The sequence below is a fragment of the Anthonomus grandis genome, chromosome 12 (genome assembly GCF_022605725.1).
Source record: "Anthonomus grandis grandis chromosome 12, icAntGran1.3, whole genome shotgun sequence".
Taxonomy (NCBI): domain Eukaryota; kingdom Metazoa; phylum Arthropoda; class Insecta; order Coleoptera; family Curculionidae; genus Anthonomus; species Anthonomus grandis.
In genome coordinates, this window is record NC_065557.1 from 28,711,558 (window position 1) to 28,732,260 (window position 20,703).

At 33.6% G+C, this 20,703-nt stretch overlaps 4 long non-coding RNA genes across 5 annotated transcripts; 2 read left to right on the top strand and 2 right to left on the bottom strand.

Moving 5' to 3' along the window:
* Positions 1 to 1,342: 1,342 nt before the first annotated feature.
* LOC126742985 (uncharacterized) lies at positions 1,343 to 10,852 on the bottom strand. The gene is made up of 3 exons (XR_007662749.1): positions 10,433 to 10,852; positions 1,701 to 2,108; positions 1,343 to 1,488 (listed from the first exon to the last, which is right to left on the bottom strand). It is a non-coding gene; the product is annotated as an uncharacterized LOC126742985 (long non-coding RNA).
* On the top strand, positions 1,406 to 2,460 carry LOC126742988 (uncharacterized). The gene is made up of 2 exons (XR_007662753.1): positions 1,406 to 1,551; positions 2,364 to 2,460. It is a non-coding gene; the product is annotated as an uncharacterized LOC126742988 (long non-coding RNA).
* On the top strand, positions 9,729 to 10,780 carry LOC126742987 (uncharacterized). Its single transcript, XR_007662752.1, has 2 exons — positions 9,729 to 9,874; positions 10,687 to 10,780. It is a non-coding gene; the product is annotated as an uncharacterized LOC126742987 (long non-coding RNA).
* An 826-nt stretch (positions 10,853 to 11,678) lies between the features above and the next one.
* Positions 11,679 to 20,163, bottom strand: LOC126742986 (uncharacterized). 2 transcript variants are annotated; one of them, XR_007662751.1, is made up of 4 exons: positions 19,992 to 20,163; positions 19,404 to 19,643; positions 13,232 to 13,280; positions 11,679 to 13,171 (listed from the first exon to the last, which is right to left on the bottom strand). It is a non-coding gene; the product is annotated as an uncharacterized LOC126742986 (long non-coding RNA). The 2 variants fall into 2 exon arrangements; XR_007662750.1 differs by lacking the exon at positions 19,404 to 19,643.
* Between the last annotated feature and the right edge of the window lie 540 nt (positions 20,164 to 20,703).

Genomic DNA, 20,703 nt, shown 5'->3' on the forward strand with positions numbered 1-20,703 from the left:
AATTGAAGTTTGACATTTTGAAGTTAATTAGCCAATATCTTTTACCATAAAGAAAAGAAGAACCATTTCACCACATCGAGTAGTTTAATAAGTCAGTTAACATAATGCCTAGAAGCAATGTCTGCTGAATTTGTTTTGGTATTAATGTGGCTCCATTGATTTACTTCTGTCAGACTTTAATTTTTAATTTCCAGCTAATATTTTTCAAAATCAAAAGGAGTTGATGTTTCCCAATCAGTTTTTAAAACCTACAACTTTTAAATGAAAATTTTAACTAGAAAATACATGGATTTACTAAACTAACTGGATCATAAAACTTGAAATTTTGGAATGAACTAGTCTTTTAGTGATTATAGTTATATTAAAAGTATCAATATTATTTTTTAGACTTATATAATGTTTTACACTTATAAAAATACCCTACATTTTAATTTGTTTAATTTTTCTTAATTTCAAGTGCAAAAAGATTTTCAATTATATAATTTAACTTTTTTCATCTATTTGTACTAAGACTATGTACTATACTTATATATTGTGAACACGTATAGCTTTCATATTTATGTTATTTACTGTTGTTTATTCTTTTCTGTGTTTTTTTTTATGTTTTTTTTATTATTGTAACTTTATCTGTAAAATTTGTGAAAAAAATTTCGACAATAAATTAGATGATTTCATTTATTTATTGCACTGTTTCTCACACAATGCCTAAATGTGGGTTCCAGGGTTATGATTATTAGCCTTTATTAGGGCACGCAAAGAAAACGCAGCTTTATATTGTTAAACCCAGCTTTAGTATTGAAAGATAAATCAATGTCATAATTAACAACTAATTTAATCTATAACCTCAATTCAAAAAAATAAATACAAAGACAGTAATGCTCTAATACTTAAGTTATAATTATGAACTTAAAATTATGAGAAAGAAAATAAAGTATAATTTAGCACTTAATACTTATTCAATTGTACATCTGATAATACCTCGCATATACGTATATACTCAGTTCCCAATTTCAAATCAAATCAGTGATGGTGGTTATATAAACAATTTTACTAAATTGAATTTAAAATCTGTGATTATTTCTACATATTAATTCAAAAAAAAAAATAATCTATAAATTGCAACGAGCCGATAAATCAATACTTGAAGAAACCAAGCCAAAAAAAGAAAAGGGGCTACCTGAAATTCTGAGTCTCTCCGACTGGTAGCAGGGCCCACCTGACTGAATGGGGCTCCTTTGTTGGCAGCTATACGTTTGGGTCAAAAGAGGCAGCAGCAGATCGACCAATTAGGATGCTTCTAGAATGTCTAGCAGGTAGTGGAAGGCAATCGGTATTAGGTGTAGCCGATTGGGAGGAATGCAGGTTCCGGAGGTGATGATCCAAGCGACTTGATGTGGTAACACGTGGAGTAGCAAGTGAGGTGGAAGCAGTAACAATAAAAATGCAGCAAAAGCAGAAGCAGAGGATAAGCAGAAGGTACAGGAAGGCCTAAAAATGGGGACCACACATGAGGTTCGACATGGCTGTCAATTTTATGGCATTTTTGTGTGGGTAAGTAAGTTAAATTTTATAAAATTGCTCTCTGAAAAGTTGGATGCATTGATGTTCTTTTGAGTTAAACCGAAAAGCATGCAAATAAGAAAATAATTAGATGAAAAAAATAGGAAAATGACTTAGGCATGTAACATGTGCTAACTTACCGAAGATGGAATGTGGCCTTTTCTGGGGTTTATTTAACACAACAAAAACAAGGAGCCCTATAAACTCTTAGGCCTACTTAGAAAATCAGCAATTAAGCTATCCTAGCACATACTAGTAACTACAAAAAAAATTAGGCTAAGATAGGGTCTACCTTTTCACATCCGCATTAAGCGAAACTATCTGTCATACTCTAGAACCAGATAAAGAATGAATCTATTAAAAATAGGATTGTCAGTTCCCTCCAAATTTTAAGGAATGCATTTATCTGTCAAGTACCTAGGTGTTGACATGCTGGGTTTAACTACTGGGTACTATCTGGTACCAACATTGGTTTAAGTAATTTGCAACTATGGAGCAATCTATAACTTGAGGCCATGGTTTAGCAACAATAATTTACAAAAAAAAAACTGACAGACCAGATTGACATTAACATTCTTATTACTATTTATTTATTGATCCTTATGATTTGAACAAAATAAACAAATAGTTAATATGTGCTCAGTATTCATTAAAATCTAAAATAGGCCAAATTGACCTGCAAGGTAAAATCAATGCAAAATCAATGGCAGTTCCTAATTCTATTCAATCAACAAAACAATGAAACAATATCCCATATTATTATTTACTTTCCTCATCCAATAATGGTTTTCCTTGCGTTTCAGATCGGGTATGTTAGGAGGGACCATCTTAACGGTGTATCATATCTGTGTAGTATATATATTTATGTATGATTTTTAAATAAATTATTTTATGAAACTATGGTTGCGATTTACTTTATCTTGGTAAAAAAAATTAATAAATCAATTAATATATCTGTTGGAGATTAAACCTGTAACACACCCCTCCTTCCTGAAAAGGAAGTTTACCTGAAACTTGCAATGGAAATTCAATCCCTAATAAAGAAAAACTAATCTAACTAAATAACTAATAAAAGAAATCCTAACTTGAAAATACTTAATATAATACAACATTATAAGAACCTTCAAAATAACTACAAAGAAACGAATCTATTATAATAATTAATTTACGCTGACTTATAACTTAGATACTAACATTAGATTTGATCTTGAACGTTATTATCAGGTGGATGTGCCTTTAAATCTTTAGCATGCCAAACTCCACGACAGCGGCCTGTCAAGTCCGAAACTTCGTAGGACCATGGAGAGAGAATTTTGCTGATCTTGTAGGGCCCAAGATATTTAGGCGCGAACTTTGAAGTAAAGTTTTTGGCAGCATTAGAGATAACATAATTTCTCTGCCATACCTCCTGACCAAGTTGAAAACGCTCATCGCGATGCCGTAAGTTATAACGCCTACTACGTTGCTCGCAAGCCCTCTTCAGTCTTTTCTGAACATCGACAAATACCTTTTCCAATGTTTTCGATCGCAAAGTTGGATCGGAATCATTAGGGTTAGATGGAGAAATTAAAGTCGGGGTGGGACACAGAAATCGAAGTTCTCTACCAAAAATTACAAAGTTTGGGGTTAGACCCGTAACTTCGTGTCTTGCTGATCGGATTGCACAACCTGCCTTAGCCAAAATTAGATCCCACGTCCTATGATCCTCATCAACATAGCTTGAGATTATGGTTTTTAGAACACGGTGGACACGCTCTACAGGGTTAGCCTGCGGGTGGTAATTAGCAGTATAACGTATTTGGATACCATACTCTTGCATTTTATTTTGGAAAGCCCCACTACGAAACTGAGGTCCATTGTCGGCAATGATTCTATCAGGGATTCCGTAAACCAAAAGTACATGGTCCTCGAGCCATTTTAATATACTGCTGGCGGTAGCCACTCGTAAAGGAAAGAAGAGAGGATACTTACTGAACAAATCATATACTGACAATACGAAGGAATATCCAGAACGAGAACGAGGCAAGGGACCCACAAGGTCTACACTGAGGATTTGCCAAGGTCTAGTCAGGGTTGGTTGTGGACTAAGAAGGTGGCCAGAAGAGACTTTTTGAAGAGGTTTAGTCCTTAAGCAAGTGTGACATCGGGCAATATACCTAGCTACGTCACACTTCATATTTGGCCAGTAATATTTCTGTGAAATACGGGAAAGAGTCTTAAACACTCCAAGATGACCACAGGTGGGAGGATCGTGATGTGCCTTTATGACATCAGATCGTTGATTTCGTGGTACAATCTGCAACCAAGCATCGTCAGGATTATCTAAAGCGGGGTATTTTGACTTAGTGCGCTTATAGAGCTTATTATTAGAAATCCACCATAGTGGGTACTTAGATGGTTGCTCTTTAACGCGTTTTAGCATGCGAGAATACCACTTGTCGATCAGGAAAGAAGAATCGTTCGTTGACATGTCATTCAGAGGTGCTACCTCATCTACCACTGGTACCAAACGAGATAATGCATCGGGGACGATGTTGTCTTTACCCTTACGATGAACTATGTCAAAATCGTACTGTTGTAGCCTTACAGCCCATCGAGCAATGCGACCAACAGGATCTTTGATTGAATTAAGCCACTTCAGACTATAGTGGTCAGTTACCACTGTAAAATGGCTACCTTCCACATATGGTCTGAGTTTTTCGATGGCGAAAATGACAGCCAAACATTCCTTTTCTGTTGTGCTATACCGACGCTCGTTTTTGGTAAGAGACCTACTTAGGAAACAAATAGCGTGCTCTTCGTCACCTTGAACCTGATAAAGGACAGCTCCAAGTCCAAAATCGGAAGCGTCACATTGGATAATAAAAGGAAGATCAAAATCTGGACATGATAAAACCGGTGCGCTGACCAGTTTCTCTTTAATAGTATTAAAAGCATTTTCACATTTAGGACTCCATACAAACTTTACGTTCTTCATGGTCAATGAGGTCAAGGGAGATACTATCGTGGAAAAATTAGGGACAAACCTCCGATACCAAGATGCGAGTCCAACAATTCTTCTAATATCAGTAACAGTCTTGGGGGTTGGTATACGCAGAATAGCCTCAATCTTATCGGGGTCCACTAGTAGACCGGAAGAATTAACAATGTACCCCAAATATTTTAACTCGGGTTTACAAAAGGTACACTTCTCTCTGTTAAGAGTTAGACCTGCCTTAACGATCCTCTGTATGACCTCACGTAAAACACGAATATGTTCCTCGAACGACGGGGTGGAAATGATTACGTCGTCAAGATAGACGAAGACGTATGGCTCCAAGTCAACACCAATAACAGAATCGATCAGTCTTTGCCACACTGCAGGGGCATTAGTCAACCCAAAGGGCATACGGGTAAATTGGAAAAGTCCTCTAGTAGGGATTGTAAATGCAGTAAGAGGGCGAGATTCTGGTGCAATAGGTATTTGCCAATACGCGGACTTAATATCCAACGTACTAAGGAACTTGGCATCTCTTAATTTATCTAAAGTGGCAGAAACAAAAGGTATGGGATAACTGTCTTTGATGGTCACACGATTTAAAGCGCGATAATCGACACAAAAACGCCATTCGCCAGTTTTTTTCTTAACCATTACTATTGGAGATGACCAGGGTGAAATAGATGGTTCTACAATACCATTGGCAATCATTTGTTCCAATTCAGTATTGACATCCTTTTGAAGGGCACGGGAAAGAGGATAATAGCGCTGTTTGATAGGTGCTGAATTTGTCCTGATTTCTAGCTTGACCAAATTAGTACAACCCAATGTTGAACTCATGTTGGAAAAGACATCCTCGATAAGTCGATCGAGAGTTTCTTTTTGTGTTGGAGTCAGAGTATCAACGGATTGAATTGCGGCAGTTTCGTGACAGTAGTATGGAGCAACATCTTTGAAATGCCATTCCCCAGTGTTAAGGTCAGGTATGATCCCCATACGAGTCCAAAAATCAATACCTAAGATCAAGGAATGGGGTAGGGAGGGAACAACCAAAACATCCATAAGGACTACGCGAGTGCGAAGCCTCATAGGTAAGGTCACAATTCCTTTTATTGAACATTGTTGTCCATTGGCTACAGTGCACTCAGTGGCCCCAGATTGTTTAATGTTGCAATAAGTAGACAAAACAGACCATCCGGCAGAACCAATAATAGTTCGAGATGCTCCACTATCAAGTAAACCTAATAGTGATTTTCCAAAAATGTCTATGTGCAGATAAGGACGCTCATCACCTTTGGCATGTGCCAAGACGAAATCAAGGACGGCAGAAGTACGAACATGTTTGGATAGACTAATAGCCGATTGCGATTCAAAAGATAGGCAAGAGGGACGGCCTATGCTCTTGCCGATGCCTCGTTTTTTGAGCATGTTGGACAAGTCTTTGCACTAACGTCTCTCTTTCCGCATCGGAAACAAAAGAACGTTTTGGGCTTAGAACATTTACGAAAACGATGTCCGCTGTCACCGCAATTCCAGCAGGTTACAACAGAAGAAACTGCATCTATAGAAGTTGAATAAGCCGAATGATTATTAGGAATAATCGGCTTAACATCACTAGGATCTGAATAAGACTCAATTGACGCTACGTGATGACTAGGTTTTCTGTAGGCAAGTTCAGGTTCTAATAGCTGTCTAATGTTTGTGGGGGGTGGGACAAATCTCTGCACTCTGGCTTCGGTCTCTTCAATTGCTCGACTTAACCTAGTCAACTCGTGAAGATCATGGATTTCATGGGTAGCAAGCCTACTTTGAATATAAGGAAGTAAATTTCGACGAATAAGGTTAAGTTTGACTGATTCGGAGGGACTTTCTGAAAGTTTTCGAAATAGACTCTCCATTGCGACAATAAACGTAAGGACGCGTTCTTGTGATCCTTGGGTGCGCCTACGTATTTCATCCCACAAACCATATTCATAGTCATAAGGCCGAAAGGAATCTTTCAATTTAGTTACTAAATCATCCCAACTGGCAAATTTATTGGTACGATACCAAAGAAGGGCATCGCCAGTAAACAACTCTGGTGCAGACCGGAGTAACTGCTCTTTAAGTACACCTCGAGATAAACGTATTTCCTCAACTCTCTCTAGAAAGTCGTTAACACTAGTCTGTCCATTAAACTTAATATTCCATCGAAACACATCATGTGTATGGTATGAGGGATGCGATAGTTGTCTCGGCTCACGCCCGTAAGTTCGATTCGATGTGTCCGTCGGAGAAAAATTGACTTCTTCCAAATGACGAACTAAGTCGTTGATTGGTATGGACTGGGACAAGTTGTCTCCATGAGCAGTGGAGTTTGCTGGAGGAGATGCATGAACCACGGGGGGTCCAAAACGAACCTGTGATTGACGACTCATTGATTGAGACTCATTTGCTGAACTCACTGGATAACAGTTAATTTGACTTACAGGAGGTTGTGATATAGGATTCGAAGATATTGAGGACTTTGCATTAAGTTCATTTCCGGAAGACTGAAAGACTCTGGATCCGTCGCGCTGCATGAAACGACCATAGGAAGGTCTTGACTCAGATGTACTTGACGTTCTCTGCTGAGGATTAAAATAAGGACAACTGCTTTGAGCAAGCTCCAATAAATCCTGGAGTGGAGGTCTAGACTGTTGTGTCAAAGACGGATTGGAAGTAGTCCCATAGGGTACTGCATCGCTATGAGATTCAATCTGAGGCAACTCCCTATTAATAGCTGAATGTGCAAAGGAGGTAGAAGTACTAGACTGGAAATTATTCAAATGGTTTGACTGCTCTGCAACCTCGCATTGTGAAGTCGATGCGGCAGCAACATTGGAATTAACACGTTCCGCTTCAAGTTCTTCAACAGGTGTAGATTCCTCATCACTCAAAACAATTAAGTCATTTGAAACTACTAAGTTGTCTCCTGTATTTAAGGATTCATGGGATTCGTGAGATGGAGTGGCTCCTGTTAGGATAATGGCTGGTGGTTTGTTGGCATAAGAGCAAGAAGGCATGATACCTTGAGAAGCAAGATTAAGATCACCAAAAAGTTTAGTGCATGAACTTACAATCTCATTTTTTAAAACCGACTCTACTTCTGACACAGCATGGACTCGATTGATACGCTGGTACAAATGCAACAAGAGGGTATTAATCCGTTTGGATTCTCCATCACAATAATCCTTTCCGAGAGTCTTAATATCCCGTTCAATAGATATTAATTTACTGCGACAAAGGCAAAGCTCACTATCTGTGTCGAAGGCAGTGGAATTAGGAGGATCAATGTGTTTCTCTCGTTCCAACCGCAAGGACTCACGAAGACTGGTCCGTTTTTGAGCGAAAGAACCGGTTAATGGGAGACCTCGAATGTGTAACTCATATTTAAGTTCCTCACCACCTAGATAATTAACATCCATTTCAAATGTCAAAATAGAGGGACAAAAAAATATATATATTTATAGATATATTATATATAATTTAATAACGTTAATTAAATAAATAAGCTAAAAAAAAAATTAAAAGGAAAATATGATTAAGTATCCAAAGGACACCCCCACCCTTTCCTAAGAAAAAAAAAATTAAAAAAAAAAGGAATCAAAGTCCAACAGCAAATACACTACGTATAAGAGCAGTTAAGACTATAGTTATATTTATCATTCAGACCTACTAATAAGAAGTAAGAATAGTCAGGTACTTCAAAAAAATAAATAAATAAATTTAAAAAAAAAAACAAAAGAAGTCTTAAAAATCAATCAAAGGTAATACCAGTAAATAAGCTTATTATACACACTTACTACAGTACTGCGCATGAACAGATTTCAAAAAAATCAAAGAAAAAAAATACAAAAAAAAAAAAAAAAACAAAATATTTAAAAACTTTTCGATTATGTTAATCACTCATAATTACTTCAACAAATAGATGTTCGCATTAAAAAAACTACATAATCAAAGTTCCAACAATTTATCTAAAGCAAATCAAACTATAATAAAAGAAAATGAAAAAGAAAACATATATCTCTATGATACTTTATAAAGTACTACTTCTTCTCGACAATACCTCTATTCAAGAATTTAAAAAAAAATGTTTTTCCTTTTCTTCCCTTTTCTTTCTTTTTCCTTTCCCTTTCTTTTTTCACCTTCACACCACCCTGTAATCCTATAACACTTGAATCATTTATCCTTCCCTACAACACCTGAAGATATTTCCTTGGTTTTTGGTAATTGGTCACCAACCCAAATAAAATTTGATAATTCTCTTTTTTTTTTAAAATGAGAAGAAACACTGAACTGATGAAAACATCAAAAAAAAATAAGAATGGTAAAGTCAACCTTCTAAAACAACTAATCAAAATTAACTGCTAATGTTTAATATAATCAAAAGTTACTAGAAAAAAAAAATTGGTAAAGCATGAACTGACACGTTGGGCGCCAAATTTATTGCACTGTTTCTCACACAATGCCTAAATGTGGGTTCCAGGGTTATGATTATTAGCCTTTATTAGGGCACGCAAAGAAAACGCAGCTTTATATTGTTAAACCCAGCTTTAGTATTGAAAGATAAATCAATGTCATAATTAACAACTAATTTAATCTATAACCTCAATTCAAAAAAATAAATACAAAGACAGTAATGCTCTAATACTTAAGTTATAATTATGAACTTAAAATTATGAGAAAGAAAATAAAGTATAATTTAGCACTTAATACTTATTCAATTGTACATCTGATAATACCTCGCATATACGTATATACTCAGTTCCCAATTTCAAATCAAATCAGTGATGGTGGTTATATAAACAATTTTACTAAATTGAATTTAAAATCTGTGATTATTTCTACATATTAATTCAAAAAAAAAAAATAATTTATAAATTGCAACGAGCCGATAAATCAATACTTGAAGAAACCAAGCCAAAAAAAGAAAAGGGGCTACCTGAAATTCTGAGTCTCTCCGACTGGTAGCAGGGCCCACCTGACTGAATGGGGCTCCTTTGTTGGCAGCTATACGTTTGGGTCAAAAGAGGCAGCAGCAGATCGACCAATTAGGATGCTTCTAGAATGTCTAGCAGGTAGTGGAAGGCAATCGGTATTAGGTGTAGCCGATTGGGAGGAATGCAGGTTCCGGAGGTGATGATCCAAGCGACTTGATGTGGTAACACGTGGAGTAGCAAGTGAGGTGGAAGCAGTAACAATAAAAATGCAGCAAAAGCAGAAGCAGAGGATAAGCAGAAGGTACAGGAAGGCCTAAAAATGGGGACCACACATGAGGTTCGACATGGCTGTCAATTTTATGGCATTTTTGTGTGGGTAAGTAAGTTAAATTTTATAAAATTGCTCTCTGAAAAGTTGGATGCATTGATGTTCTTTTGAGTTAAACCGAAAAGCATGCAAATAAGAAAATAATTAGATGAAAAAAATAGGAAAATGACTTAGGCATGTAACATGTGCTAACTTACCGAAGATGGAATGTGGCCTTTTCTGGGGTTTATTTAACACAACAAAAACAAGGAGCCCTATAAACTCTTAGGCCTACTTAGAAAATCAGCAATTAAGCTATCCTAGCACATACTAGTAACTACAAAAAAAATTAGGCTAAGATAGGGTCTACCTTTTCACATCCGCATTAAGCGAAACTATCTGTCATACTCTAGAACCAGATAAAGAATGAATCTATTAAAAATAGGATTGTCAGTTCCCTCCAAATTTTAAGGAATGCATTTATCTGTCAAGTACCTAGGTGTTGACATGCTGGGTTTAACTACTGGGTACTATCTGGTACCAACATTGGTTTAAGTAATTTGCAACTATGGAGCAATCTATAACTTGAGGCCATGGTTTAGCAACAATAATTTACAAAAAAAAAACTGACAGACCAGATTGACATTAACATTCTTATCACTATTTATTTATTGATCCTTATGATTTGAACAAAATAAACAAATAGTTAATATGTGCTCAGTATTCATTAAAATCTAAAATAGGCCAAATTGACCTGCAAGGTAAAATCAATGCAAAATCAATGGCAGTTCCTAATTCTATTCAATCAACAAAACAATGAAACAATATCCCATATTATTATTTACTTTCCTCATCCAATAATGGTTTTCCTTGCGTTTCAGATCGGGTATGTTAGGAGGGACCATCTTAACGGTGTATCATATCTGTGTAGTATATATATTTATGTATGATTTTTAAATAAATTATTTTATGAAACTATGGTTGCGATTTACTTTATCTTGGTAAAAAAAATTAATAAATCAATTAATATATCTGTTGGAGATTAAACCTGTAACATATTTTTATTACTTTCTAAACATTCATGTAAATTTTGGGTATTTACTAAATAAAATTTATTATTAATTGCGGAATGTATAATAAATCTCGACACAATGTACCCAAAAACTGTATTTTGTAAAACATACAACATTTACTATTTATACTTATTTACTAGCAAATCCCAAAAGAATTTCGCATTAACGAGCAAATCAATTTTCCTTGAAAAAGCGACAGATTTTCATTCTAAAGATCTGTTGCTTTTTCTAGCAGGTTTTCCAAGAATACGTCTAGCGCCTACGACAAAAGGTATTATTTTTGCAACAAGCCATCAGTTTATTAGACCTAATGTTTAGAAATCTCTTTTATTCTTTTTTATTCCTATCAATTTTTACTTTTATTCATAAAATTCCCAATACAATAGAAAAGTTAAAAGGTTTTACTTGATACTTTTTGAACATACTCGCTACTTTAGTAACATGATTGAAGCCTATCGATATATTTAGCGAATACATTTCATTAGGTGATATATGTGCCATATTTTATTATTTTATCATTATAAGTGGTAAATTCCCATAATAAAAAAGCTAGACTTTTATATGAAAATCCAAATAAAATGTTATTGGGCATAAAGAAAAGTTAATTAAAAAATTTAACGGTAATCCTGAAATATTTAAGTCGAATCAACAATGTTATATGAAGAAATGCCAACTAAAAAATTATCCGAAAAATAATAACTTTATATCTAGAATATTAAGTTTTACTATTTTTTTAAATCTTATAATAAATATGTTTATAATAATTTGATATGTAAGTAATCCTGGTAAAAGTACATACCTGTCTTTAATGTCAGCATATATTTTAATTAATTTTAGTTAGAGAGAAACTTCCCCAGGAATAATTTTCTTGCTTTCCTATTTAGTTGTCTTGGTACTGCAAGTTTTCGTTTTAGGATGGTTGGCGGACGAGATTAAAGTTCAGGTAAATTGCATAATTTAATAAGCATTTTGATAAAGTAGTGTACAGAATTTTGGTTTTGCGCGTATCTGTATCGTTTAATGCTTTTAAATTTTAATCTTGTGTAAATTACAGAAACTATTTTGTATTTTGGTATGTGTTGCATAACCAGCGCCTAGAAAATTTACAATTCTGTAAAAACTGCACAATAGCTAACAACCTGTCTACTTTCGTATATCAATCTATTGTAGGATTTTCAGTATTAGAATATTTCTCCGAGCAGCATCATCTTTAACCGACAAACATTTTAAAACAAATCTATTTAAATTTAACATTGCTTAAGTGATCTTCTGTTTCAGATTGAAAGAAATTAAAGGGAATTTGTACAATTAATAGATGCTTTAGTCGTATAAGTTAAAGCCAGAATACAAAAGATTAATATTTTTGAAATGCAGACTTAATGATCAAAAAAAATAATATTAGAAATTGTGACGGTCTTTCGCACGTACGTAATTTTACGTACAACACAACAAAGTTTGGCAAAATAGTGTATCTGTCGACTCCTCAATCTTTGCGCTACGATTATCTCCAGAAAAAAAAACGATAATTAGGTAACAGGATATAATATAATCACTTCAGTTTTTGTGTTACATTATATCCTCCAAAAAGACGGAGTAATATTTGCATTTCAGTAGTATATTTAGCGGCGGCTTTACCCTGTTTTTGCGTGCGGCGAGCAATTTCGGCTTCTAGTTCGGCTAGGTAGTTGACGGGCAATAAATGACTGCAGAAATCTTTCAGACTCTAAGTCTGCCAATATCTTTTATTATTCCTGCATCAGTTTTCATCTTCACCCTTCAGAAACTGATAAATCTGATTTACCAAATTAATTAAGACCTGAGTTGGACCGCAGGAAGAAGTGCTGTATATCTGCAACAGGTGGCCCGACATAACTAGAGGTAACAGGAATATTATACTGATTTATTTGTTGTTCTACGAGAACTGCATATGAGACAGAGCTGGTATGTACAATGGCTGCATTGATAAACAAACATATTGTCATGGTATCGACATGAGCGGCGGGCATGTTATATTATTAGTACATGCAGACTCATAAACTCTTAGCTAACTATTAAACTGATAATTAGATAATATACTAACGGATATACAGAAAGAAATAATGACTCTAGCCATATCAGTAAAGTTTAGGGTTGGGGCGGCGGTGACTAAGTTATCTGTCTAGGTGGTAGTGACCACGGTACAGATTGTAATGGGTGTAATGCTAGCGATTGCAGACAGAATGATTGATGCAGTGATTTCTTCAGTAAACAGTCTAACTCAATATTGGATTTCTTTAGTGAATATACTCAGGTACTTGAAAAATTAATGCTTATGCCGGTGCCAACACTATACACTATAACATGGTTTACTTACTTAAAATTTCTCGAAATTGATAGTGGTGGTGGATCGCCGCTGGTGGTAACTGGAAAGGAATGCAATGGTATTAGTAAGCAGTTCTTCTAACAGTAGAGTATCTTTGACTTTGATGTCGTCGATATGTTTAAGTTTATAGTTGTTTTAGTTCTTAAGATACCGGGAATTTTGAAAAAAATAGCATTTGGAACTACCCTTATCTAGATCATTTTTATTACATAATTACAATTTTTGTGTTATTAACCAAACTAATGTTTTTTTTATTTGAACACCCTATATACTTCTAGACTATAAAATGTTTTTTTTGCCGTTTTAAAAATACGTAATAGTAAGCACTTTTTTCATAAATTAATCAAAAACAAAATGACAGTTTTTTAAGATTAAACGAATAACGTAATAGTAGGTCATGAATAACAATAATAAACTGTAGTTAGTTACCTAATTACCTTAAAAATAAGTATTTTATTACAAAATGTTTTTTAATTTTTATTTTATAGCAGTAAGTTTTTAACAATAGTTTTGAAGCATGAAATAAAAACAAATCCAAAAAAATACTTTAAGTTGCAGATGATGAAAGCAAAAATAAAATGCCTTTTGAGGTCCCGCTCTGCTGCGTGTTTTATATACTTAATTTTGTATATAGCCCCATAAAAAAAACTAAAATTGAGAGATTTGGAGAACGTGGATATCATCTAACAGGCCCACAAGATATTATCAAGAATTGCTCCTAATAGCCTAGACTTATAACTTGGAACAGTTCTGGAATGACTTTCTGGAAGTATTTCTAGGTATCTACTAGGTGGAAATACCAGTGACAAAACAGCATGCAGCGGTCGAAATCACCAGGATGCAAAAGTTGCACTATACGAAATTTGTAAGGAAGAAGGTAATACTTCTATATATCCCAAAACATTATTTATTTTTCCCCGTTCTCTTTGTGACATGTTTTAGGACCCGGGTGAACAACGAATACGTACCCAAATAAATTTACTTTTAGCAAGAATATGGCAATAGATCAAATATTTTCAAAACGGCTACCTTCTTTTTGGATATCTAACAAGCATACATATTATTAATTTTAATCCCATTTTCCATGAAAATTTTTATAAATCGTAAAAGAACATACTTTCCCTAATATTAATATTAGCCTTGCTAAAATTATTAACCAGCAGATTGCCTCTACATTTCTATGCTACATTTTTTTTCGAGAGATTTTTATAGCCAAAATAACTCACCTTTGGATATAATGAATATAATTCCAAACCTTTTTTAGAATCTTTATTATTCTGTACAAAACATCATATTTTTCATTCATAATTATCATACGCTACCAATATTCGAACATACTAATAAATATCAATTAAATTATAATACCAAAAGGACAAAAATAAACTGGTAAAATAGACCAAAAGTTGTTGAATATACACAAATATTTGAAAACTAAATTACTTTTTATATACTAAGCACTCTATTTATACGAAATACCAATAATAATTAATATTTTTAATTTGGCTTCCTTAAATCGCTAAATTTTCACACAGAATGACAACGATGTGAATTTCGCTGGAAGATATGCCCTCGATAAAGGTATTTGGCAACTGCGCGCATTGCTTGCGTTTGGACGGTGTACCTTTCATATAGTATTCAGATTTGAAAGAATATTCTGAGTAATTTTAATGCGTTTTTATAATTAATAAAATTAAAAACTTAATTTTTGCTGAAAAGTGATAAAGAAGTCTGAAAAGGGTCATATACCGGGTGGCGCGTCGCCGAGCGAATATAGGAAAACCCATGTAAATTTTAAGGAGGTCAATTATTGGCTTCCCTGTACATTTTATAGAAAAAATGTAAAATAGCTTTTTGAAAAGACCAATCTGGCAAACCTTTGTGCAAAGTTTCAATAAATTTTAATAAGTGAATCTTAAATTATTTAATTAAATGTAATTACAAAATTACCAAATTTTCGGTTCAGGTAAAACCAAACGGGCACCAGTAAAATGAATATTGTCACTGACGTGAGGAAAAGTATCAATAAATCAATGACAATCGATATTTGAAAACAAGTATGAATTATTCAATTGACGAAAAAAGAGCCATAATTAAGTGCCATTATGCGGGAAGCAGTTTTAGAGCAGTATCTGAAATGTTTTCAGTTTATTTCCCCACCAAGCCCATTCCGTCCATTTTAACTATTAAACGTATTGTTAGTAAGTGCGAGTCCAAAGGTACCGTAATAAATAATTGTAAATGTTCAACTCAGAAATAAAAACACAAATATCATTCGTATAAATTTGAAAAACATCAAGACAAAAGAATGGCATTTTGTTTTGAAATGATGGAAAGAGCAAATAATGATAGGAATTTTTGAAGAAATATTTGTTTGATGTTGAAATCAAATTGGATCCGCCTTGGAAGAAGTTGTTCAGGAAGATCAAATGATATGGTACCAAATGGGTCACCTGATCTTTTACCGAATGACTCTTTTTTGTGGGGTCATTTAAAAACAGTTATTTTTAAAAGAATGAAATTTAATGAATTTTATGATCGGTTAGGATATTGTTTAGCTGTTAATGGGGGCTTGTTTGAACATTTGAATAATTGATGTTTTTATGCCATTCTCTTTTATTTTTTAAAAGTTATTGTATTTTATCTTATTTTATTTTATTTTTCTACACTTAGTAAAATATTAAGAGTTCTGTTCTAACTTTTTTCGGATCTATTTTCGATCGTCTAAGTTAAACATTTACAATTATTTATTGCAATAGATTCTCAAATCTTTGGACTCGAATTTACTAACAATCGGTTTAATGGTTGAAATGGACCAAAAAAGCTTGATGGGTAAATAAATTGAAAATATTTCAGATACTGCTATTGGTTTAATTAAATTCTAGGTATGATAAAATTATTTTTTTAAATATCGATAATAATAATTGTTATTGCTTTAACTTCATCGTTATATTAAATAAAAGTTTAGATAAAAAAGTAATGTTAACGTATCTTACATTAAATATATGGTTGTGAGATTGATAAAACGAAAAAAAAACATTTTTTATATTCGGCTGTACGTCAAATTTGGCAAAGCCTTATAACAAATTGTTTGCTGGTGGATGGTGTCTGGTTTTACCTGATCCGAAAAATTGGTAATTTTGCAATTACGTTTAATTGAATTATCCAAGATTCGCTTATTAAAATTTTTTGAAAATTTGCACGAGGATTTTCCAGATTAGTCCCTTCAAAAAGTTATTTTACATTTTTTCTGTATAATATACAGAGAAGCCAATAATTGACCCCCTAAAAATTTACATGGGATTTCCTATGTTCCGCTCGGCGACGCACCACCCGGTATATTGGGAAAAAGGAATTTCTTTCACAGGCGAGTTAGCTGCCATATTTATATTTATTTTTCATTTCATGGCCCCACGAGGGATAAGCACCTTGCTTTAGGCCAAAATAATCTGGTTGGTCATTAAGGAGCCAGCATAAAGTTTCCTTTAGTCAAGTTGGACGACTTTAATCGTTAAATATTTATTAATTTTTTACGCGTAACTTCACTAGGATAGTTTTTATACAGTTTTTAGCTTACTAGGTAATAATAATATTATATAAATATACAGCCGTTTGAGATTACTCTTTATATTGCCGTTCGAGATTACTGTTTACCATAATTTTAGTATAATTAACTCTTGTTCGTATTTAACCCCTTTGAGTAAAATAAATCTTTTTAAAAAAAGCTCTGCAGATCTTGCCATTTGACTAAAAAATATATAATTTTCATAAAAAACTGAATATAAAATTGTAATTTAATAATCAATTATATTTTGTTTAAAGAGGTTTCAGTTTCAAGAAATAAGCGTAAAAGGTTGTTTGTTCAAAGTCAATGTGACACAGTTGTTAATCAGCAAAAATATTCGGTGGCCGAAAATAACGTGACAATACAAGAATTTCTAGGAGTGACTTACTTAGTATAAATATAATACTACACCTGAAAAAAACATCTTTAAAGGCCAATCCTGTGAACACACACTATTTTGTAGAATCAAATTGGACCAGCATTGGTGGAAGTTGCACCTCAAAATGAGATTTGATTTTAAATGGATGGCTGCCCTACGTACAATTCACAGTGCATCAGGAAATATCTTGAAGACGTATTTAACGGACGCCTAATTGTGCTAAACTATACTATTAATTAACCAGGCAGGTCTCCGATTCAAGCTTGATGTTTATAAGTAGTTGCAGTTGTTTATCAAATCGCTTAAAAAAAAGTAATGAAATTTGATATAGTGACTTATTTTACTGGCAGCTTTAAAAAACTTTAATACAGTTTTTTTTGTAAAATGTACAGGGAAACCAATACTTGAAAGTACCTTAATTTATATGACTTAATACTGTTTGTATTGTTATACATGAAAATTTAAATACGTGAATTATTCTCGTTTTGTACTTTCTTGCTCGTATTTTGAGGTTTAAGTTGATAAGTTAAGCTTACTTAGGGTTCTTCTTATATTTAGTTTATTATTTTCAGCATTAGTGTGTTACTTTTTAACTAGTTCATTTTCTTTAGGATCCTGAGCTATTCTATTCTAGGCATTGGACTCATTTCGGTTATTTAGGGTATATTATTGTAAATACTTGTCTTTTAAATGTTCTAGAATTTGAATACTTACTTGCTTTGATTATCAGTATTCTCTTGAAATTGTTGGTATTCTTTAAAAACTAAAATTCTACATTTAACATTTCTAAATTGTTTCTTGGGTCCTTAAAAGAGATCGCATTTTGTGACATTTTTATCAGTTTTTGTTGTTTTGTGTATTAAAAATAATTAAATGGTAGTCTCACATTGACTGTCGTCAACGAGGGTTCAGTTCAGGTTAGAGTATTTGGAGTTTATATCAATAAAAAGTGTATTTCTGATATAAACAAATATTCATCGAGTCAGCGTATTCCAAAAGGAGTGTGTTACTGGATTACGTTACAATTTATATCCGAAGTAAAAGGATATTTGAAAGCCCATTTTAGTCCATGCTTGTATGCAAGGATTGACCAAGATGGAAACCAAAAAACTATAAAAATTACTTTTAAAAAACATTGACAAGCAAAAAGTAGAACAAGAGAAATGAGATGATCAACAGTGAAGAGAAAAAAAACCAGACCGTAAACAAGAAGAACGAGATTATAAACAGAGGAAAGAACAAGTTAAACTAGATAAAAAATAGGAAGATTTACGAAAGGCAATTAAGTCCTGTAATATAAACAATGATGAAAGTAAAGCCACCAAAATTTAATGGCAAAGAATCATGGATTATTTACTTGAATTAGTATGTGGCCGCTGCTAGAATAATAACGAAGAAAAGCAATCAATCTTAAGCTATGCCTGAGAGAAAAAGCTACAGAAATTCTAAGAAACGTGTCATCTAGGAATCAGCTTTAAGAAACTGGGACGTACCTTAGAGATGGGATAGGCAAAGCTCATGTATAATAAGTGTACCAGGCTGTAAATCTGGCTTATCCTTCCATCCAAATGGAGTTCCAAGAACAAATTTTTAAAAATTGTTTTATTAACGGTGCACGTATCCAGATACTAACCATGCCATAAAGATGGCTCACCATAAAAGTTTTTCGAAAACTTTGGCTCATAGACTGAGGTAGATAGATAGTAGTAGTAGGTAGATAGTAGATAAATAGAGTAGAACGTTGGAAAGTGACCTTAAAGACCTGAATACGGTTGAGTCATGGTAGTTATAAAACTCAAAAGATCATTCCAGCGTTGAAATTGTAATGACTAGAGGTAGCGTAAACCTTATTGCCCCAAGTCTTTCGCAGACTTAAGGAACTCGAAAATTTTATGAGGTGTTAGCTAGCTGGATGCTATCTAGATCGACATATGATGTAACCATAAGTTACATCATATGTACAATAATAGTATAAATACTCAACTTCGCTAAGGCCTGCTGGCTATCTTGTACGGGTTGGCTTGGGAGGTTTATAGTTGGTCTCCTATATGCCAAGGTGGCGTTGGTAGGGTGTGAGTCTTAAAGGGTGGTTAAAAAAATCATCTAATAAGCACACGATTTAATAGATGAACCCACTAATCCACCAACATACGCCCGTGTGTAGGAACAAACGGAATAAATAAGTTGCTCAAAATAAAATGATATTATAGTTTATTCGCTACCTTTTTTTTGATGTCTGGAACCTACTTGGTTTCATTCTATTGCCCCCTTTGTACCTTCTAAGTAACTCAGTGTAAGCTGAGCTTAGTATATTTTAATAAGAAGCATCTGACAAATGGCTGATTGAATCGAGCTTGAGTAGAGCAGATTAAATGCTGCTGATTTAATACTGCAGATTTATATACTCCATAATTGGGTACTGCATGAATATAGGTACTGCAGAATATATAGCAGCCGATGAGCTGAAACAAAATGCAAATTATCTCATGATTCAGAACCAATAAGTGTCTGGCATTACAGATACGAAACTAAAAAGAAATTAAATGAAATTAAAAAAATAATGACGGGATTAAAATTTAAAGTGATATCCATGGTACTCAGCCTGTGGTTGACCCCTACTTATTTTAAAAAGGAGCTCAAAAATATGGGCCGGCACAAATTATGGCTTAAGGCAAAGTTAAACGTGGTCTCTTTAACAAAGGACTCACATTTAAATTCACCGGCGAGTAAACTAAACTCATAAAATGACAGTATATATAAATAAAAATAAATTTAAATTAAAAAAAATAGGATTGCTCAGAAGCCCTTACCTAAGCGTGACATTTTCAGACAATCAAATGACTGTCTTTTTCATAAATGATACTATAATTACTAAAATTAGGGAGAAATATTGATACTGAAAAATAACAACATAATTAAATAATTCCGACGATCTACATTGGTGTGAAAACAAGCTTATTAAAAATATAGAAAGTCATCTGATCTGACTACCTGCTCGCAATCCATCAATGTCATGTCGGCCGATAAGGTCACCATATTAAGGTCACAGGGAATGAGCACTACTGACATGAAATATAAACGTAAAGTGAAATGTTCGGACAGACATTCCGAAGCATGAGCAACCTCGTTATCGAAAATTATAAAATAACGGTGAATGCCATAAGATTCCAAAAAAGTAAGTTCCTGTAAATAGAGGATAACAAAATATCTACAAAATTACGTTACCGTAAGGTCATACAATTCAGGAGATATATATTACAAAATTAATATAAATGATAAATCAAATCTTATCTAAATAACAAAATACATAGTTTTCTTAACAATAGAAGGAGTAAAATAGATGTAAAGACCTTAAACACTATGCGTAGATGGTCTTCTAAAACCATTGTTAAATAGCCAGTACTCAATACCATCTATGCACACTCAGAGCAAGGGAATGGTACTATCGATTTATAAGTTTCGCCATTTTATAAGTGAAATAGAATATTGAGAGTGTTATATATTTAAATTATTTTAACATGA